We start from the raw sequence: 19,196 nt of genomic DNA on the forward strand, positions 1-19,196 counted from the left end.
TACTTTCTAATGAATAGCAAGGTAAATCAAAATAACTTTATGGTCCATTTTGGTAGGTACTCGAATGTGAGATGTTTAAAGAAAAATGACTAATGCAAAATTAAGGCACTCTACATTTCTAGGATGAACTGTCGAAACATTGTATGAACTATTGAAATACCATTACCATTCAAAACTTTAAAGGTCACATGCGTTATAGTATTCTGTAAGAACATCTGCACCTACTAAGAGCTTAGTTATATGAGGCTAAGCGACAGAAGAGGAAGGATTATTGGATTTCTTCGTGCATATTTCTCCCAGCCACACTTTGGACAAGTGCATGCATCAATCTATACATCAATATTATGCTCACCATAAACAATCGCTCAGACTTCATACAATAACCAATCTGCAGCCAGGACATGTCATTTTACAGCTTTATTCCATTAAATTCCAGTCATACACAGGTTCCAGATAACACATCAACAAAACTAGAGAGAGTCCTAATGTTAATGTTGAATCATTAGTCCAGCCCACTTAAATTTCACAAACAGGCTTTATCAACTTTGAAAAGTATTTGTGGGTATGACAGGAAGAATATGTAAACCACAACTGGTCTATGTCACCTTGTATAATCCTGCTGACGTCATGGGCAATTATTAGGAACTTCGAGGTCAACATTGTGGTGCCGAAGCAGAGCAAACAGACTTCTAGGGAATAATTAAATATTTCATCTTTTAGAAAGTTGATGGATATCTTTCTCAGTTCAGATAATGTTTGCGAAGAAGTAAGTTCCGATCCGCTTAATTCCCCTCTCGTTTTGTAATTTTGGTACTGTGGTATTTACGCAGCTGCCAAAAGTGAGTCTTCCTAATTGGGTCACAATTATTATACGCTGCAGCAAAAATTGATTAGAGAGATAACTGCCAGTGCTAACCTTTCAAAATAAGGCTGCTGCATTAAAAGACTCTATGCTTGTTACATGTGAGCAGAGGTACACACAAGTGTACACGTATGTGGTGGCTGAAAGAGTAGGCCTAGAGTATAACGCAGCCCTGTATGTGCACAGTGTAGTTTTGTAACCTGTCAACCATAGAAACAGCAAACATCATTCCAATGCATTACATACAAGCATTCACCACTTCCTCGCAAACAAAAATACATTACTCATTGTAATGCTTAGCAGCTACATCAGGAACCACTACAAGTGATATCATCTTTGTATATTTATCATCTACAACATTTGAAAAATATTTGTAAGACCAAGTGGTAGGCGATAGAAGCCAGCATTTAAAGAAAAGTAGCTTAGAAGCCAATAAAATATTTGTTACCACAGAAAAACAAACTAACTTCCCCCTGAAATTGTATAGCTACGTATTATTGTGCAAATGGGACTAGCTTGGGTATCGACTGTCTCTGATTGCTTGAAACACTGGTGAGACATATATTTAACACAACAAACATAACTTGTACAGCGATTTCCCTACCCCAATGAATTGCTCATGCTAAAAATAGGTTTTCAGTATTTCTTATAAATCTGTTCTGAGAAAAACTGTGGTTAAATAACATGCTTTTTGCAGTTAAAATAGATTTTTTAATGGCTGTCAAATCAAGTGCTAGGAGCATATTTATTACTCAATGTTGTTCAACATTATAGGCATCTAAGAGTCTTTGTCAATGGAGAATTGCCTGATGGACGTGCAGAAGAGACTTATGTTAATTCAGGTCCCACTTACTGTCCCATCACTCCGTGAAACTCATTAGTACTAGCTGTTAGAAATGGGGTCATTGGTTGGCAGTCAGGTTACTCCCTGTCCAAGCAAGGACCCTCACTCTAGTCAGGGTAAAGGAGAATCACCCTCAGTTAACCCCCGATCACCCCCTTGGTAGCTTGGCACAAACAGGCAGTCTTAAATTCAGAGTCTAGGTGTAAAGTATTTGTACCAACACACACAGTTACTCAGTGAAAACACTACAAAATGACACGACACAGGTGTAGCAAAAAGGTCATATTTATCTAAACAAAACAAGACCAAAATGACAAAAATCCACCATATACAAGTCAAGTTATGAATTAAAAAGCAAAAAGAGTCTTAAATCCTTAGAAAACAGTGCGAACATTGTTAGCATGAAAAAGTACCTGGGTTGTGTCAACACAACACCGCACGGGCGAGTGTGCATCGGAAAAGGCCAGCGATGTGTTGATTTCTCACTCACAAGTGAGACCGTGCGTCATTCCTCCTCCGGTCGGGTCGGCTTGCGTCGTTTTTCTTCCCTGCAGGAGAGCGATGCATCGATCCGGACAGGCACCTCGGGTCTGGGCAGGCTTTGCGTCATTTTTCCGTGTGCAGCGATGTTTGCATTGAAAATCCTGCCACACACTATCAGCAAAACCACACTATGTGGGTTGCGACGTTATCAGCCTCCATCAGCGTGTATTGCGTGTTGTTTCTCCAGCCTCATGCGTTGATTTTCCAGCCGTGATGCAGGTGGAGTGTATATTTCAGCCGCGAAGCCGGTGGTGAGTCGTGTCTCAGAAGGTGCGTCGAAAATGTCCCCGCACGGCAGTCTGTGCGTGGATTGTCAGTCTTGGTCTGCCAGCTTCACCTTTCAAGGCCCCAGGAACTGGATAGGGCACCACTTGCAGGTAAAGGAGTCTCAGCAGAGAGTCCGGGTGCTGACAGGTGAAGTCTTTGATGGCCCTGAGACTTCAACAACAGGACGCAAGCTCAGGACAAGCCCTTGGAGATTTCTTCACAAGCAGGAATGCAAAACAAAGTCCAGTCTTTGTCCCCTTGCACAGGCAGAAGCAGCAACTGCAGGATAGCTCCACAAAGCACAATCACAGGCAGGGCAGCACTTCTCCTCAACTCTTTAGCTCTTCTCCAGGCTGAGGTTGCGCTTGATGGCCAGAAGTGATCTAAAGTCTGTGGTTTTGGGTGCTCTTCTTATACCCATTTTGGCCTTTGAAATAGACTTACTTCAGAGGAAAGTCTCTCTTGTTTGTGAAATCCTGCCTTGCCCAGGCCAGGCCCCAGACACACACCAGGGGATTGGAGACTGCATTGTGTGAGGGCAGGCACAGCCCTTTCAGGTGTAAGTGACCACTCCTCCCCTCCCTCCTAGCACAGAGGCTCATCAGGATATGCAGGCTACACCCCAGCTCCCTTTGTGTCACTATCTAGAGAGAGGTGCAAACAGCCCAATTGTCAAACTGACCCAGACAGGAAATCCACAAACAGGCAGAGTCACAGAATGGTTTAAGCAAGAAAATGTCTACTTTCTAAAAGTGGCATTTTCAAACACACAATCTCAAAACCAAATTTACTAAAATATGTATTTTTAAATTGTGAGTTCAGAGATCCCAAACTCAACATGTCTATCTGCTCCCAAAGGAAATCTATGTTTTAATCATATTTAAAGGTAGCCCCCATGTTAAGCAATGAGAGAGATAGGCCTTGCAACAGTGAAAAACGAAGATGGCAGTATTTCACTGTCAGGACATATAAAACACATTAGTATAAGTCCTACCTTAAACATTCACTGCACCCTGCCCATGGGGCTACCTTGGGCCTACTTTAGGGGTGTCTTACATGTAAGAAAAGGGAAGGGTTAGGCCTGGCAAGTGGGTACACTTGCCTAGTCGAATTGGCAGTTAAAGTCTGCACATACGGACATTACAGTGGCAGGTCTGAGCCATGTTTACAGGGCTACTAATGTGGGTGGCACAACCAGGAATGCAGGCCCACTATTAGCATTTGATTTACATGCCTTGGTCATATCAAGTGCACTGTACTAGGGACTTACCAGTAAATCAAATATGCCAATCATGGAAAGCCAATTACATACACATTTTAAACAAGAGCACTTGCACTTTAGCACTGGATAGCAGTGGTAAAGTGCCCAGAGTAACAAAAACAGCAAAAACAGAGTCCAGCACACATCATCAACCTGGGAAACAGAGGCAAAAAGTTAGGGGAGACTACGCCAAGGATGCCAAGTCTAACACTAGGCATCCACCAAGCAGTGATTTTAGGAAAAATAGAAGTTTTGGAATAATGTAAATTGGAGTAGTGCAAGGCTAAAGATGCACATTATTCCAGCAAATGTTTCTGTACATATTGGTGTAGAATATCATCCAGAAGTCCCACAGCAGTGAGTGATTAAGAAGGTGCTCTACAAATGAAAGAGAGACAGCTTTTTCTAAAACCGAGCTGACTTCACTATTGCAAAGTGTGCATATTTAGATATATAACGTTTTGGTTGATGAGAAAAAATGCAACAAAACGTTAATTTGTTGCATTTCTTTACAGCATTAAAAATGAAAACAAAAGATAAAAATCCTGAAGTTAAAAATCCTAGTGGGATTATCCTGTTTTTCAAGAAAAGAAAACTATTAAATTGTTGTACCCTTTCCCCCAAAATAAGGGCAACATTGAAAATAGAAAAATTTATTTCTACCTTACTGCATGTTTTTCAGTAAAACAAACTAACACTCCTATGTAAATTGCGGGTGTATTTCCCACTTATATTGCTGTATTTAAATCAATCCGAACTTTTACTGACAGATATAAAAGTTTTTACATTGTTTCAGATAAAGTTGTCACTGCTATTTGTCTTTCTCCATTAAGATAATTAAAACATTCTAAGCAATGTTTTATCTTTTTCTAAAAATGAAAAACACCTAAAAATGTTCAACAGTGAAGAGAAAGTTATATAAACCTTACGTATGGCTTTAAAATAAAGTTGTGATTTTGATTTTCTCAGGTAAGTCAGTGAACAGTCCTGATTGATTGTGAAGAGGTTATTAACCCCAGGTCCCTCTAGTCCTCGTCCCATTCATCACTAATTGGAGATATCCCCACGACAGAAAAAGAACATTCGGAATGCTGGAATATCCCCTCTCCAGCCCCTCCCTCTGGTAGTACATAAGCTGTGCTTACCCAGCATCCCACCTGTTCTTTTTTCTGTCTTCTGACGGGACGCGCACATGAGGGTGTCATCCCTGCTGGGCTTGGACGACTGTCTGTATCCGGGTACGCTACCTTCCATCCTTTTGGGCTTGCTGGGGTAGCGCTACTGCTTGCTTTGATATGGCTGCTGGGCGGGTCCTGGTTGCTAGTGTGCCGAGGCTGTCTGGTGTTTGCACGTCTCCCGGCCATGCAGGGGAAGCAGGAAGCTAGAGCTTGCCTGGCTTCCTCTTTGGACACTTCTTGCCGAACATCCGCGGGCAACACACGTTTTCCCTTGGCTGATGGCATTTGGGCTGTTCCTCTGGTATGATGGGCCTGGGGTGAGTACCTGGTAGTGCTGTGTGCTCTGCGCGGCCCTGGTCAGGTAGTCTCCCCCTCCTCCAATGGCTCAGTTGGTGTGATGGTGGGATATGGTTGCATGCGCTGTGGTCGCTTGTTTTGCTTCCAAAAAATATCACAAAAAAATAAAGGTCTCCCAGGATGTCATGCCTGCCTGGGCTTCCCTCCTTGGGGTGCGACGGTAGGGGTGATTGCTGGTGCTCACTGGTGCTTCGGTGGTGGACCCCATCCTCCCCTGTCCCCTCTGGGATATGGCGGGGCAGGGGGGACAGTGCTGGCTTCTCCTCTATGGGATGCTAGCTTGGTCCATGACTGGCACTCGTTTTGCCCCGTTGGGCTGGTGCGCCTGTGTTGGGTAATGCTGCCCACTTAGTTTGCCATGCCAGGTATTTGACTGGCTCTTCCTTTTTTTCACATTTTTTCAGGCAGCTGCCTGTAGTGTGGCAGTTTTGGTTGCAGGCCCTCATATTGTTTTGTGGGTGGTGGTGTCCTTTTCCCATTTTTGTTCTGGTGCCCCGCTTTTCCTTTCCAGCATGTTTCTAAGTTTTTGATGTCGTGTTTGCTGGTTCTGGGGACACCTGCTTCTCTTCCTGCTTCCCTGTTGTTGGCTGGTGGTCTGACAGGGTTCCGTTTTTCCTTGCTTTTTGGATGTTCCATAGACTGGTGGTCCAGTAATCGGGACCTCACGTTGCAGGTGGGGGATTTTGTACTTCATCTTTTTGTGGCACCCTCCTCTGGTTCCTTGTAGGCCTTGGTCTCTCACTTTCAGCCATGTGTTGCACTGGCTTTTTTTTGTTTCTTGGTTGCAGTCTTTCCTGCGATGCTGTTCTGGCCCTGGTCTGTTCGGTCTCTTTGGCCCTTCTCTCTGCAGGTTTGGGGTTCTATTTAGACTGGGTCTGCTCTTATATTTTCTTTTTTTCTGGTTCCCTGCTATGGGCAGTGGTGAGCTCCTTTCCGGATTTTTCCTCCACTTCGTGGTGCTTCTCCTGTATCTCTGGGACAGCACCTACTGTGGTCTGTTTTCTGGCTGTTTTTTTGTTGTTCAACCCTGGTTGGTGTGGTGTTGGGGCACCTCCTATGCCTGCCTGGTGCTGTTTTTTGTTGGTGTCCTCTGGGAGCTCACGTTCTCTGGCCCTCACTCAGTGGTGCTTGAGTTTGGTTCCACGTTTGTCCTTGGCTTTTCCCCTCTTGGGCTTCACAGGTCTCTGCCTTTTCCCGTGCTGACCCATATGGCATGGCCTGATTCCCCAGCCACCAGTATCGTTTCCTTCATGTTGTGGTCATGGGTCGTCAGTGTTGCTTCTGTCTGCTCTGTTTTCGGTTCTCGGTACCTCACATGGAAGTGTGGCAGTTCTTTTCTGCCCCTCTCTGCTTCTACTTTTTTGTCTCCTCTTTTCCATGGGGCTTTGGTGGTTCCCTGTACTGTGTTGCCCTTGGCCACTGCTTTTCGCACATGTGCTGCTGGTTCTATTCGGGGCTCTGTGTCCCCCCTTCTTTTGTGTGCTTTTTTTGCTGGTGCTGGTGCTGGTTCATGCACCTTCCATTGGGCCTCCTGAGCGGCGCATGCTGCAGTCTGCGCTTCCCGGGTTTGGAGGTTGGCACCTGGTGGATGCAGCCTTGGGTCCCTTCTGTGCATGCCTTGGGTTTTTGTTGTCCCTCGGTGTTTTGTTGGTCTTTCCTGTCACCAGTTAGTCCCTCTCCCAGAGTTTTGTGCTGGGTGTTAGTGGTTCTTCTCAGCCGTCTCTTTGGGCATTTGTGTTCTTTTGGGGGCTATAAACCTCCTTTTTTTTGCCCATCCCTTCTACTGCTTTTGGCTGATTCCCAGGTGGTGCTTGTTGTGTGCTCTGGGGTTGTCTCCTGTTCTCGGGGGTGCTGTATTGGTGTGGGAATGCCTGGGCCCAGTACGGGGTCCTGCCCCTCTGGTGAGGTGGTTGCGGTGGATGGTGATCATCGGTAGTCCCTGGTTTGGATCTGGTCTTCCATAGCGTCTAGAGTGCATTTTGCTCCTTACCCCTCCCTCGGGGGTCCTTTGTTAGCCCTTCTGCATGGGGTTCTTCTTTTCCATGGTCTCCTACTGTGGGTCTGTTGGCTGCCTTTGCTATGGTGTTGGGTTTTAGCCTCCATTCTTCTGGTGGGTAGGCCCTTCTGTGTTGTTTTCTCTGGTTGCCAGCTTAGGAGTGTCCCTTTCGGGATGGGGCTCTTGCCCCTGTTTTTTCCTGGTTGCTGGGAGACTGTTTCCAGGTGGGACCTTTTGGCCTGGTACATTTTTTAGGTGTCCAGTGTCGGTCTCTGGTCCCTGTCACATTAGTTGCCAGGAGTGGTGGCTCTCCTGGTGGTGCTCTTTCTTGTCTCGTCCCCGGGCCCATTGCAGGGTGTAGTTCCTGGGTTTGGTCCCTGTTGTTCCCTATTCTGGCTCCACCTTTGGTTGGGGCCGGCTATCCTGTGGTTCTCCCACCAGGGATGGGACCTTCTTTCTGGGCTTCGGCTCTTGTGGATTGTTGGCAAGGGTCCCGTTCCAGCTGCTGCCTTTTTTTCAGCTGGTAGTGCGTTTTTCCTCGCCCCTTGTGGGTTCTTCATTTGTCTCAGCCTGTGTCTGGTGCCTGGTGGTGCCTGTTCAGGTTTTCTGTTGTGTGGGGTTTCCTTGCTTCCGGCCCCACCATTGTTTCTTGCTGCGGTTGCGTGTTCCTTGTTTGGGGAGGTCCACTTCAGGATTCTTTCCTGTCGGACCAGCTGGGCCGGTCCACTGGGAAGTCTCTTGGTTACCGTTGGTCACACGGATCGTACTTCGGGCTGTTGTTGTCCTGCCTTGAAAGGTTTTCTAGAGTGGTGTGGCCAGGCCTCCCATGGGGTGGTGTCTCTTCTTGGCCATTTTTTTTTTCGGGGACTGTTCATTTCCTGGCCCCTCTTTTTTTTTTTTTTATATGTTCATTTATGTTGATGGGTGCTGTTCTTATTGTTTACTGTCTCCATGCTCCTCCTCCCCTCTGGTGCATGTTGTCTGCAGGGGTTCCTGGGGGTTGTGGGCCATCTCGGTACCCTGGCCATAGTTTCTGTTGGGCTTCTTCCCTTAGTGGCAAGGTTGCCCTGTTTCTGCCCTGCATCTGGGACGTGCTAAGGATGGTGGTTGCTTATTTGTGGTTTTCTACCTGGTGGACGTGGATTTTCGTTCCCTTCAGGTTGCCTGTAGGTGGCCTTCATGGCTCTGCTCCTGCAGCAGCTCTCTGTCTGGTCTGTGTCTGGCAATGGCCTCTGTGCTTGGGCTTCCCTGGATTCTGTCTGTCGTTATGTGGTGTTTTGGTCTGCTTGCCTTTGGTTCAGCTCCTGTGTATCTCTGAGGGTTGCTGCTGTTCCACTTTTCTCCTTTTCAATACTCTCTTGGTTAGCCCTCTCTTCATTGGTGGGGGTGGCTCCGGGCCCTTGGCATTCATGGGCCTTGGGAGCTTGTCTTGTTTTTTTCCAAATCTGGACTACTTTTTGTGTGTTGGTTCTTCCTTGTTCCTGGGGTTCCTTTTTTATTCCATTAATTGCGAGGCATCCTTTTTCTGCCTTCAGTTCTCAGGGTCTGCATGTCGCCGGTCGGTCTTTTCCTTCCAGGCTGTGCCTTTGTCCTGGTGGTTTTTGTTGGGTCCTGCCCAGGGGTTTTCGTTGGTGGGCATTTCTTTTTGGTCCATCTCCCAAGCTGTCTGCTACGCGGGCCTTTGTGGTTTCTGGTCTTCCTACTCTGGAGGAGTTCTTAAGCCTTAGCTGGTTTCCGTGGGTTTTTGCGTTCTTCTGGGCTCCGTCCTTGTCCGTTCCCTCCTTATACTATGCTGGGCTGGTGGCAGTGGTTCCTCTGCTCCCAGTCGCTCCTTTTCTGGTTTGGGCTCAGCCTCTGTCTTGGCCTGGGGCTTCGGCCTGGGGTCTGTTGGCTCTCTTTTTGTAGGAATTCCTGTGGTTTTTAGGTTGGTATCCCTTCTTGAGGTGTTGTGTTGGCTCAGTCTGGTTTTCAGAAGGCTGGTTTTGCCTTCTTGGGTATTCTCCAATTAGTGATGAATGGGACAAGGACTAGAGGGACCTGGGGGTAATGCTCTATTACTTACCGGTAATCTTCATTACTCCTAGTCCTGTTCTCGTCCCATTCATCATGCCCCTCCAACCTTCCTGTGGTGCCAGCCTTCTGTTGTGGGCTTGGTAGTGCAGTCGGAATGCTGATTAAGTACAGCTTATGTACTACCAGAGGGAGGGGATATCCAAGCATTCCTCATGTCCTTTTTTCTGTCGTGGAGATAGTTATCTCCAATTAGTGAAGAATGGGACAAGGACAACAGGACCAGGAGTAATGAAGATTACCGATAAGTAATGGAGCATTCACCCGTCTTAACAACAACAGACCTGGAGGCAGATTTACTAATATCTGATGCAGTGCAACCACAGCTGCTCCGTTCTGCATTCCATGAGAAATAGACAGCAGGACAGCACCATAGATACAAAGATACAGTGCTGCTGCTCTTCTCACAATGGCTGACATACAATATGGCTGCCTTGTACCATGCACACACCTTTGCACCATAGTGCAAAGATGTGTATGTGATGTATAGCATAGTGTTTTCTCCTTTGTATGTGTGCTGTACACTGCCACACACATTTGAAGATTGAAAAGTTTGGAGAAAGAAAACTTTTCTACTACTTTGTACCTGCTTCAAAGGCCTGTGGGTATTGAGGCAAAGTTATGTCTAAAAAATTTTAGTGTGCATGCTCTGACAGTCTGACAATCATGGGAAGGCCCTTTGAAGGAAAGTAGGACATAGTGCTACTTCTCATTAATTTTTTTCAGCAATTTTCCAAAAACAAATAAAGTTTGCCATGAGAAAGTGAATAACTCATCAATGCTTTGCACTGGTTTATATCTATTGTGGTGATTTTTTACTGATACCAACTGTTGATAAATCTGGCTCCTGCTTCAGAAATGGTTTATTGTCATCTGTGCACACTAACTTTGGAAACCAAATCACATTTTTGACATGGCTGCTTTCAGAAAAGGGTAATACAGCAGTGTAAATTACTCTCTGTGTGCATAAAATAATTTGCACACATGCAGAAAGGCTTGAACCTACATCAATTTCTATGCAAAGCAAAAGACTTTGCTGCCTTCACGGGTCGCTCAACTTTTAAATTCATGAGCTGATATGTAGAAGTGTGCCTTGCCCACAAGGAGCAAATATCCCCAGCGGCATTGATATCCCTCATTGCCTCATTCTCTTTTGGAGTCTGAGCATTGGTCTACAAGATTTCATTCAATCTCTAAATTAGGTTTATAAATGAAATCCTATTAACTACCATACATAACAATTTAAAATCCATTTCAGAAAATGAGCCGCCTGGACCGTGAATTTTATGGGTCACACTGGAGAACTGATATGAGGAGGGCTACATCAATCTCCTACATGACTCATAGGAGCTAATACATTCTAAAGCAGTGGGCACCTGCGTTGTGCTCATTGAGTGTGGTGCAATATCTGCAAACGATAAGCTAAGGATAACTAGGAAAATAGTGAGCCTGGGCAGAGCAATCTCCAAAATAAGGGGAAAACGCTTAAACTATTGTATCAGATCACATTCACCTCATTCTTACTAGTAGTTTCCCACCATGGAAATGCCCTCATATTGTGTAAATTGTGCATGTGTAAATGCTATCACATGAATACTTTTGAAAAACTGCTAATGTTATATTCCAGGAACACACATGGGATTCTCTGAGAACCCATAAAAAAATTTAAAAATAGAGATTCTGAGAAAGGTTTGAGTGATCCTGCCAACTTTTATGAATCGGGCTGGCTATTTCAGCTACTAGAAAGTAGGTGGACTACTTTAGTAGACAGTCCAGTGGCATCACCAATAGCCTTCCAGTGAAGCACATGACAAAATTCCACACCTTTCAATTATTGGTGCTTTATAGAATTCGTTGTACTGAAAGACTGTTAAATGCTAAGTTAAACAAGGTAAAAAATCAAATGGTCCAGAACTTTAAGGTTCAATTTCTGAAGGAAGGAAGATATTTAGGTTAAAGTAACTAATTGCTAAGAAAACATAAAACATTCAGGAGGCCAGACCCCATCAAGAGAGTAATGTGTAATTCTTAAGAAAATTGAGGACCTCTAGATATTGGGCAAACCCTCCCACAGGAGCAAAGTTAAAATACCACAATGCTCACAAGTAAAATTGTCAAAATCCCAAAAAGAATTTAGAGAGTCAATCAAGCGTAGTTTTTGGCAGGAAGTGTATTTGACCTGCAACTTGATCTATCCATTGCCCAGTCATCTAAAAGTGCAGTGTCAGAATCCTTTGGTTTAGATCTCTCATTTGAAGAATTAGCCAGACTGAGAGGGATCAGGATAGTTGAGTTGTGGCTTGCCTTGCTCAGATTACTAGAGAAGCAGTGAAGCAGATCTTGCATAAATGTATTCCAATGAGTGTCTGGGGTGATCCAATAACTCTATCATTGAAATGCTGTTTGGATTTCCCCTATGTTTAGCTAACATTATTAACATCTACATGGTATATGAGGTCAACCAGCCTGCCTTAATGACACTTCCTTTCTTAGAAAGTTTTACTTTGGACCTTACTGATGTATTTAGCTATAGTCCAGAAAATAAAGTTTCTCTTTCAGCAAAGAAGATAGAGGCCTTACAGGTAAATGTGTACATGTAAAAGAAACTGAGATATTTTTGGTTCATTCCTGAAAAGAAGTGAGAAAGCCTTGAAAAAGATATGAAACAATAGATATTGATACAAAGCAGCAGTTGAAGACCATTCTTTTGTAGTGATTTTGTATCTGTCAGCTGCATTTGATATAATTTACCATTCATCCCTGCTGAAAAAATGGAAAAACTGTAGCATTATCTAAATACTATTTACTGCAGGCCCCAGGACCAGTTTTCCCTGTGCCTTTGCATCGCTCTTGCTTCTGTCTTCTCCTTGATTTTTTGCCAGTTTTTGAGTGCCTTATCCTTGCTTTTTATTCATTCTCTCTGCTTTCTCCTTGCTCCCGTCCTCATTTTTTGTGTGCCTTCTCCTTGCTTTTCCCTTGTTTTTATTGCTTTCTTTTGATTTATTCTGCCATTTGTGTCTGCCCTCTCCTTTTTTTCCCCTCATTTTTCACCGCTTTCTCCTTGCTTTTTCACTGCTTTATCCTTGCTTTTTCCTTTGTTTTTTTGTGTGCTTTCTCCTTGCTTTTGCTTTGTTTTTCACTGCTTTCTTTCTGCTTTACCCCCTTTTATGTGTGCTTTCTCTGTGTTTTTCCCTAGCACCTGGATACCCTGTTGGGTGATTAGCCCCACTTTACAAATCCTGATTAATAGATTGATTGAAGACAGCGCTAATACTACATTTGTTTTGGCCTGGGGATGCTCTACAAGGAAGAGCCTGAGATTATTGGATACTAAACCTAAAAGGTATATCACATGGCTTTTGTTATATTGTATTTAGGCAACTTCAGCCAGGCTGAAGCTGTGGATTGCCTTATGACATAATTACCTTCTATGTGACACTAGTGGTTTCTATGATTGAATTATGCAATTCAGTTGCTAGCTGTGCCTGTCATGACTGCGAGTTGGCATTTCTATCTCAGCTACATTAAACTATATTCAAAAGCATCCAGTGTTGGGGCTGTCTTTCATTATCACAACATAATTGCTGATCAATTTCCATTATCTAAAATTAATGAAATGTTGTCCTTATTGAAAGATGCCAAATGGTTTTCCACTATAGACTTGTTGTCAGCGTATCATCAAATTCCTCTTGCAGAAAATAGCAAACAGTACACAGCATTTATCAGGCACCAAGGTTGTTATCAATATAAGAGAATGCCGTTTGGTCTGGCATCTGCGGCGGCTGATTTTCAATGGTTAATGCATCACTTATTTGTCAAAATGACTCACACAAAATTCTTTCAGGATAACATTTTAGTTTTTTGGGAAAAACAAAAAAGAACATGACAAGCATTTAATAGATGTTATGAAAATTCTTGAAAGGAATGGGTTGACTGTTGAAAATTCTAAATGTTCCTTTGCCAACAACAATGTTACTTACCTAGGTCATATTATAGATGGAAAGGGAATAAAACCAAAACCAAATTTGGTAGTTGCCATTAAAAATGCACCAGCTCCTAATAGTAAGAAGACGTGAAATCTTTCTTGGGGTTAGCAGAATTTTGTTCCAAGTATTTTTGCTACTAGAACTTACAACATCAGACAACTATGAAAAGATAAAATTACATTTGAATGGACATCTAAGTGTGAGGTGGATTTTAACAATAATAAGGAATGCATAAGTAATGTAGCATCACTTAAAAGTTTTGATCCTACAGATCACAGTATAATAACAACGGATGCAAGTAGCAAAGGTTTAGGTGCAACCTTATCTCAAAGGGAAAGCAATGGAACTGAAATAATTATTGCGTATTCTTCTCATTCACTATCTCCTACCGAAGAGAAATACTCAGTTATTGAGAAGGAAACTCTAGCATGCATGTGGGCTGTGCTGGACTTTTTTTGGTTATGCAGGGTCATCCCCAATCTTTTTGCCTCCTGCCTCCTATTTGTCCTGACCTGTTTCTGTTGGCTTTTGAACTCTGGGCACTTTACCACTGCTAACCAGTGCTAAAGTGCATATGCTCTCTGTTAAAATTGTATGGTTGATTGGTTTATCCCTGATTGGCATAATTGATTTACTAGTAAGTCCCTAGTAAAGTGCTCTAGAGGTGCCAGGGCCTGTAAATCAAATGCTACTAGTGGGCCTGCAGCACTGGTTGTGCCACCCACATGAGTAGCTCTGTCATCATGTCTCAGACCTGCCATTGCAGTGTCTGTGTGTGCAGTTTTAACTGTAAATTCGACTTGGCAAGTGTACCCACTTGCCAGGCCAAAACCTTCCCTTTTCTTACATGCAGACACCCCTAAGGTAGGCCCTAGGTAGCCCCAAGTGCATGGTGCAGTGTATGGTTAAGGTAGGACATATAGGGGGTTATTCTAACTTTGGAGGAGGTGTTAATCCGTCCCAAAAGTGACGGAAAAGTGACAGATTTACCACCAGCCGTATTACGAGTCCATTATATCCTATGGAACTCGTAATACGGCTGGTGGTATATCCGTCACTTTACCGTCACTTTTGGGACGGATTAACACTCCTCCAAAGTTAGAATAACCCCCATAGTAATGTGTTTTATATGTCCTTACAGTGAAATACTGATAAATTCGTTTTTCACTGTTTTAGAAAGTGAGCAATTTCTTGCTTATACCATGTCTGTAACTCTGCCTGTTTGTGGATTCCCTGTCTGGGTCAGCTTGACAGTTGGGCTGGCTGCACCTCACACTAGACAGTGACACAAAGGGAGCTGGGATGTAGTCAGCATTTCCTGATGAGCCATCTGTGCTAGGAGGGAGGGGAGGAGTGGTCACTTACACATGAAAGGGCTGTGCCTGTCCTCACACAATGCAGTCTCTGACCCCCTGGTGAGTGTCTGGGGCCTGGCCTGGTCAAGGCAGGATTTCACATTCAAAAGAGACTTTACTTTGAAGTAGGCCTACTTCAAAGGAGAAATTGGGTATAAGAAGGGCACCCAAAACCACAGACTTTAGAAACCCTTCTGGGAACAAGAGGAACCTCTGCCTGGAGAAGAGCTGAAGAGCTGAGAAAGAAGAGCTGCCCCACCTGTGCTTTGTGGAGCTATCCTGCAGTTGCTGCTTCTGCCAGAGTAAGAGGCCAAAGACTGGACTTTGTGTGCCTTCCATCTTGTGAAGAAATCTACAAGGGCTTGATTTAGAGCTTGCCTCCTGTTGTTTGAAGTCTCAGGGAAAGCAAATGCTTCTCTCTGCCAGCACCTGGAGTCTCTGGAGAGGCTCCTGCTCTGACAAGTGGTGCCCTATCCAGTCCCTGGGCCCTTGAAAGGAAAGCTGGTGAAAATCCAAGGAAATCGACTTCGGCCGACTCTGGACCGACGCCGCTGCTGAATCCGGTGATGCCGCATGCAAACGACTCCATGATCTTCGCTGGAATGCGATGATCTTCTAAGGCCCAACATCGCTGCAGCCCCGCCAAAGTCCGCGACTCTGTGGAAGTCGCCACACCACGTCGTGACCGACGCTGCTCGAAGTGCGTGGATTCAACATTTCGCACAGACGCCGCGATCCCCAACTTCGCGTATCGGCTCGTTTTCATTTCTTCACCAAGGTACTGTACCTGGGGGTCTGGGCGACTCCGTGTCTGGCACCGCTGGTTTCGGATTGTTGGGAACAACCCCTTTACGACGCCGTGTTAACACCACCTCGCAGCATTTTGTGGTTCTGAGCGCTATTTTTTAGTTTAATCTTTAAAAATTCATAACTTGACTTGTGTATGTCGGATGTTTGTCGTTTTGGTCTTGTTTTGTTTAGCTAAATATTTCCTATTTTTCTAAACTGGTGTTGTGTCATTTCGTAGTGTTGTCATTAAGTTACTGTGTGTGTTGGTACAAATACTTTACACCTAGCACTCTGAAGTTAAGCCTACTGCTCTGCCAAGCTACCAAGGGGGTAAGCAGGGGTTAGCTGAGGGTGATTATCTTTTACCCTGACTAGAGTAACAGTCCTTGCTTGAACAGGTGGTAACCTGACTGTCAACCAAAGACCCCATTTCTAACAGGCTGCTAGTCATTTTAGAGCTTTTATTCGGGGTAAATGTTTCACATTACGTTGCGATCATGAATCATTGGTGAGAGTTCTCACTACTGAGGGAACTGTTAATACGTCTGCGAGAGTTGCTCATTTAGCTATCAAATTACAAGACTATTTGTATAATATTGAACATGTTTCTGGAAAAAATTATGTTATGGCTGATTTTTTGTCCAGAATGCCAAAACATTTGGAGGTATGTTAGGATGATATATGGAACTCGGATCAAGTAGCTTATGTTTAGGATTATGGTAACATGTGCATCAAGGAAAATGTATGGGTTACATAATGTAATAAAGACAAAGATTTGAAATTAATTAAGGATTTCATCAGGAGTTCTTGGCCAAAGAAAATAAATCTTGACCAGTCTTTAAGACCTTATTGGGAGCTCAGACTAGAGCTTAGGGTGGAAGGTGAAAATGTCTTGAGAAGTGAGAGGGCAATTCCTCCAAAAAGCATGAGGAAATCAATTTTGAGGTTATGCCATGAAGGGAATTTTGGAATTGTGAAATCCAAACAGATAGTCAAAGCATCCTTTTGGTGGCCTGGATTGGATATGGACATGGAGGAATTTGTGCATGATTGTGAAGTTTGCAAATCAGCTGATAAGTCGCTATTCACAATAAAACCTCCACTAGGTGCAGTATCTACTCCCAATTCAGCATGGGAAAGTGTAGCCATTGACATAATGGGACCTGTAGGATTTGACCAAAAGTATATTTTGGTTCTCATTGATCTATTTTCTAGGTGGCCTATTGTGAAAGTTGTAGATGAGATTGATTCTGATGTGGTGTTACAATTTTTAGATCAAACATTTTTGAATCAGGGCATCCTGGGTTATTTTGTAAGTGATAATGGGGTGCAATTCGAATGTAGCGAAACTAAGGAGGACTTCAACAAATTGGGCATAAGGCATAGAACAATTTCCCTTTATAACCCTAACAGCAATGGCATGGGGAAATGTTTTAATAGAGTTCTAAAAAACACTATTCAATATGCCAAATTACATGATGGTTGGAAAATTAAGGTGCAAAAAACGGTTTGGGCATACAAAGTATCAATTCATGAGGCAACTGTTTTTTCTCCTTTCATTTTGATGCATGGGAGAAATCCTAGAAACCAAATACATACTGGGTTGGTTATTCAAAACCAATTTAGTACATTGGTCTAAAGAGGCAGTGATTAATAATATGAAATTGGTACTGTCAACAAGAAAAGCATGGTTTGATAAAAAACATGGTACTAAAGAATGCAATATTCAAGTTGGTCAAAGGGTTAGAGTTAAGAAAACTGGTAAGGTTGCAAAAGATATGAGTACGTTTTATGAACCTTTGGAAGTGGTAGAGGTTTTAAACAATGCGGTTCGTCTAGCGGATGTTAAAGTGTGGAATCTTAAAAGAATAGCGAAATGTTCTGCACCCTTCAAGGTGCAACAAGATAATATGGAAGACATGTTCATGAATGGGCCTCAAGACAGCTCAATTGTTAATGATAATTTGTCAATGGATATTAATGTTAATAAAGATATCTTACAAGACAGATCGGATGATGTTAATAAGGACATCTTACAAGACATTCAGACTCACAAGAACCCATGGCTGTTAGTTTTCAAACTATGCCAAGGGGAGTGAGTATTTCAGAGGTTGGCAATATGAGTAATGCAGATAATGACATTTCTCACCTGGCATATTTAAGTGACAGGAAGGTCCAAAGGAATAGGAAACCTCCTCTATGGTTAAAAGATTACATTTCTGATAATTTTCCTTTGTAACAAACAATAGCAATTTAGTTCTTAAAATTTACATTAGGTGCTGAGGTATACTATGTTGTAACTTTTGTTTTCTTTTCCTTAAGTTATGTTATCATTAAAAAAAATGTTGTGTTTGAAAACAGGGGATGTGTTATTTTGTTAGGTAAAATGTCAAAGATTGGAATGTGAGAGATAGTAGAGTGTCTGTGTTTGAGAGCAAGATGAGAATGTTGGATGTGAGAGTGAAGGTTAGATCAAGAGGCAGGCAAGGAGAAGATGGATGCATTTGTATCTGCTTGCTCTGTTATATTTGTTACTTACTGGAAGAAAGAAGATATTATAACAAGAACAAATTGATCGTGATGTAACATGCATTTGATAGCTATGCTGATGATACACAGTAACAGGTGCATTTCACACTTGCAAGTAAAATAAATCTCAGACTTCGATGAGCTGCTGGTCTTAGAAGGAGGAAGACAACAAATGACTTATCTAAAAAAAAATCTTTTGGATGGTCCAAGTAACACTTAAAAACCTGACTTGAAGCATAAATATTTTTTGGTTGGGCATGACAGATTCTGACCATTTAAAAAGTCACAGTGCAGCACCAGTTTCTCTATCAAGGACCAGATTATTAGTAGAAAAGAATTGCAATTATTATATAAGATAACTGCAGGGACTTCATACTTTTACATACTGGGAAGTAACTTTCGATTGTCTAATAAAGAGGGTATACTTAACTGAAATGCCAAAGAGCTATTGACAGTGGAAGAATAATGTGCATAGGCAAAGTCGTATATGTGGTCTTACGACTCCATCACACCTCTTACACCTTTTAGAATCAATACTTTGCAAGATATGGTTCAACAAAAGGTGTATGGTGGTGGGCTCCAGTGCCGATGATGCTGGCATTGCTGCTTGTGTCAAAAGAACAACTTAGGTTCTTCCAGCAGCATCATTTCCTGGACCCTCCGACAATAGTTTGAGTCATCAAAGAGGTTGCAACCAATGTTTTCGGGGAGATAGGCAAGAGTGGGGATGCCACTGTACCAGAGGAAGAAGAGTTACAACAATAGAGAAGCACTCACTGGTGCACGTGTGCAACATCACTGGAACTTTCTTCATGGAGAGGGGATCCATGTTTGGGCTTTTTCTCCCTATGAATTACTCTTGTGCAGGGGAAAGGTGGAAATGTTTCAGCTCATTGTTCAGAACCCTGTACACAACAAACAGGAGGATTATACTGTTGATATCCTCAAATATGCTGCTTATGGCTAGAGTATCATGTCCCATCATGCTCTGTGTCACCTGGACAGTACATCCACCTCTGCCCAGTCATGCCCATTAGTAGGGGTCTTAGTTTGGTGACCATCCCAATTACTGACACTATATCGCCCCCGAACACTGTTTTCTTGTTGCTTCAATTTTCTGTTAGTCATATCCCAGATGTTATGTGGTATGAAGCTGCTG

This window comes from Pleurodeles waltl, chromosome 9, assembly GCF_031143425.1.
Source record: "Pleurodeles waltl isolate 20211129_DDA chromosome 9, aPleWal1.hap1.20221129, whole genome shotgun sequence".
In the NCBI taxonomy this organism is placed as follows: Eukaryota; Metazoa; Chordata; class Amphibia; order Caudata; family Salamandridae; genus Pleurodeles; species Pleurodeles waltl.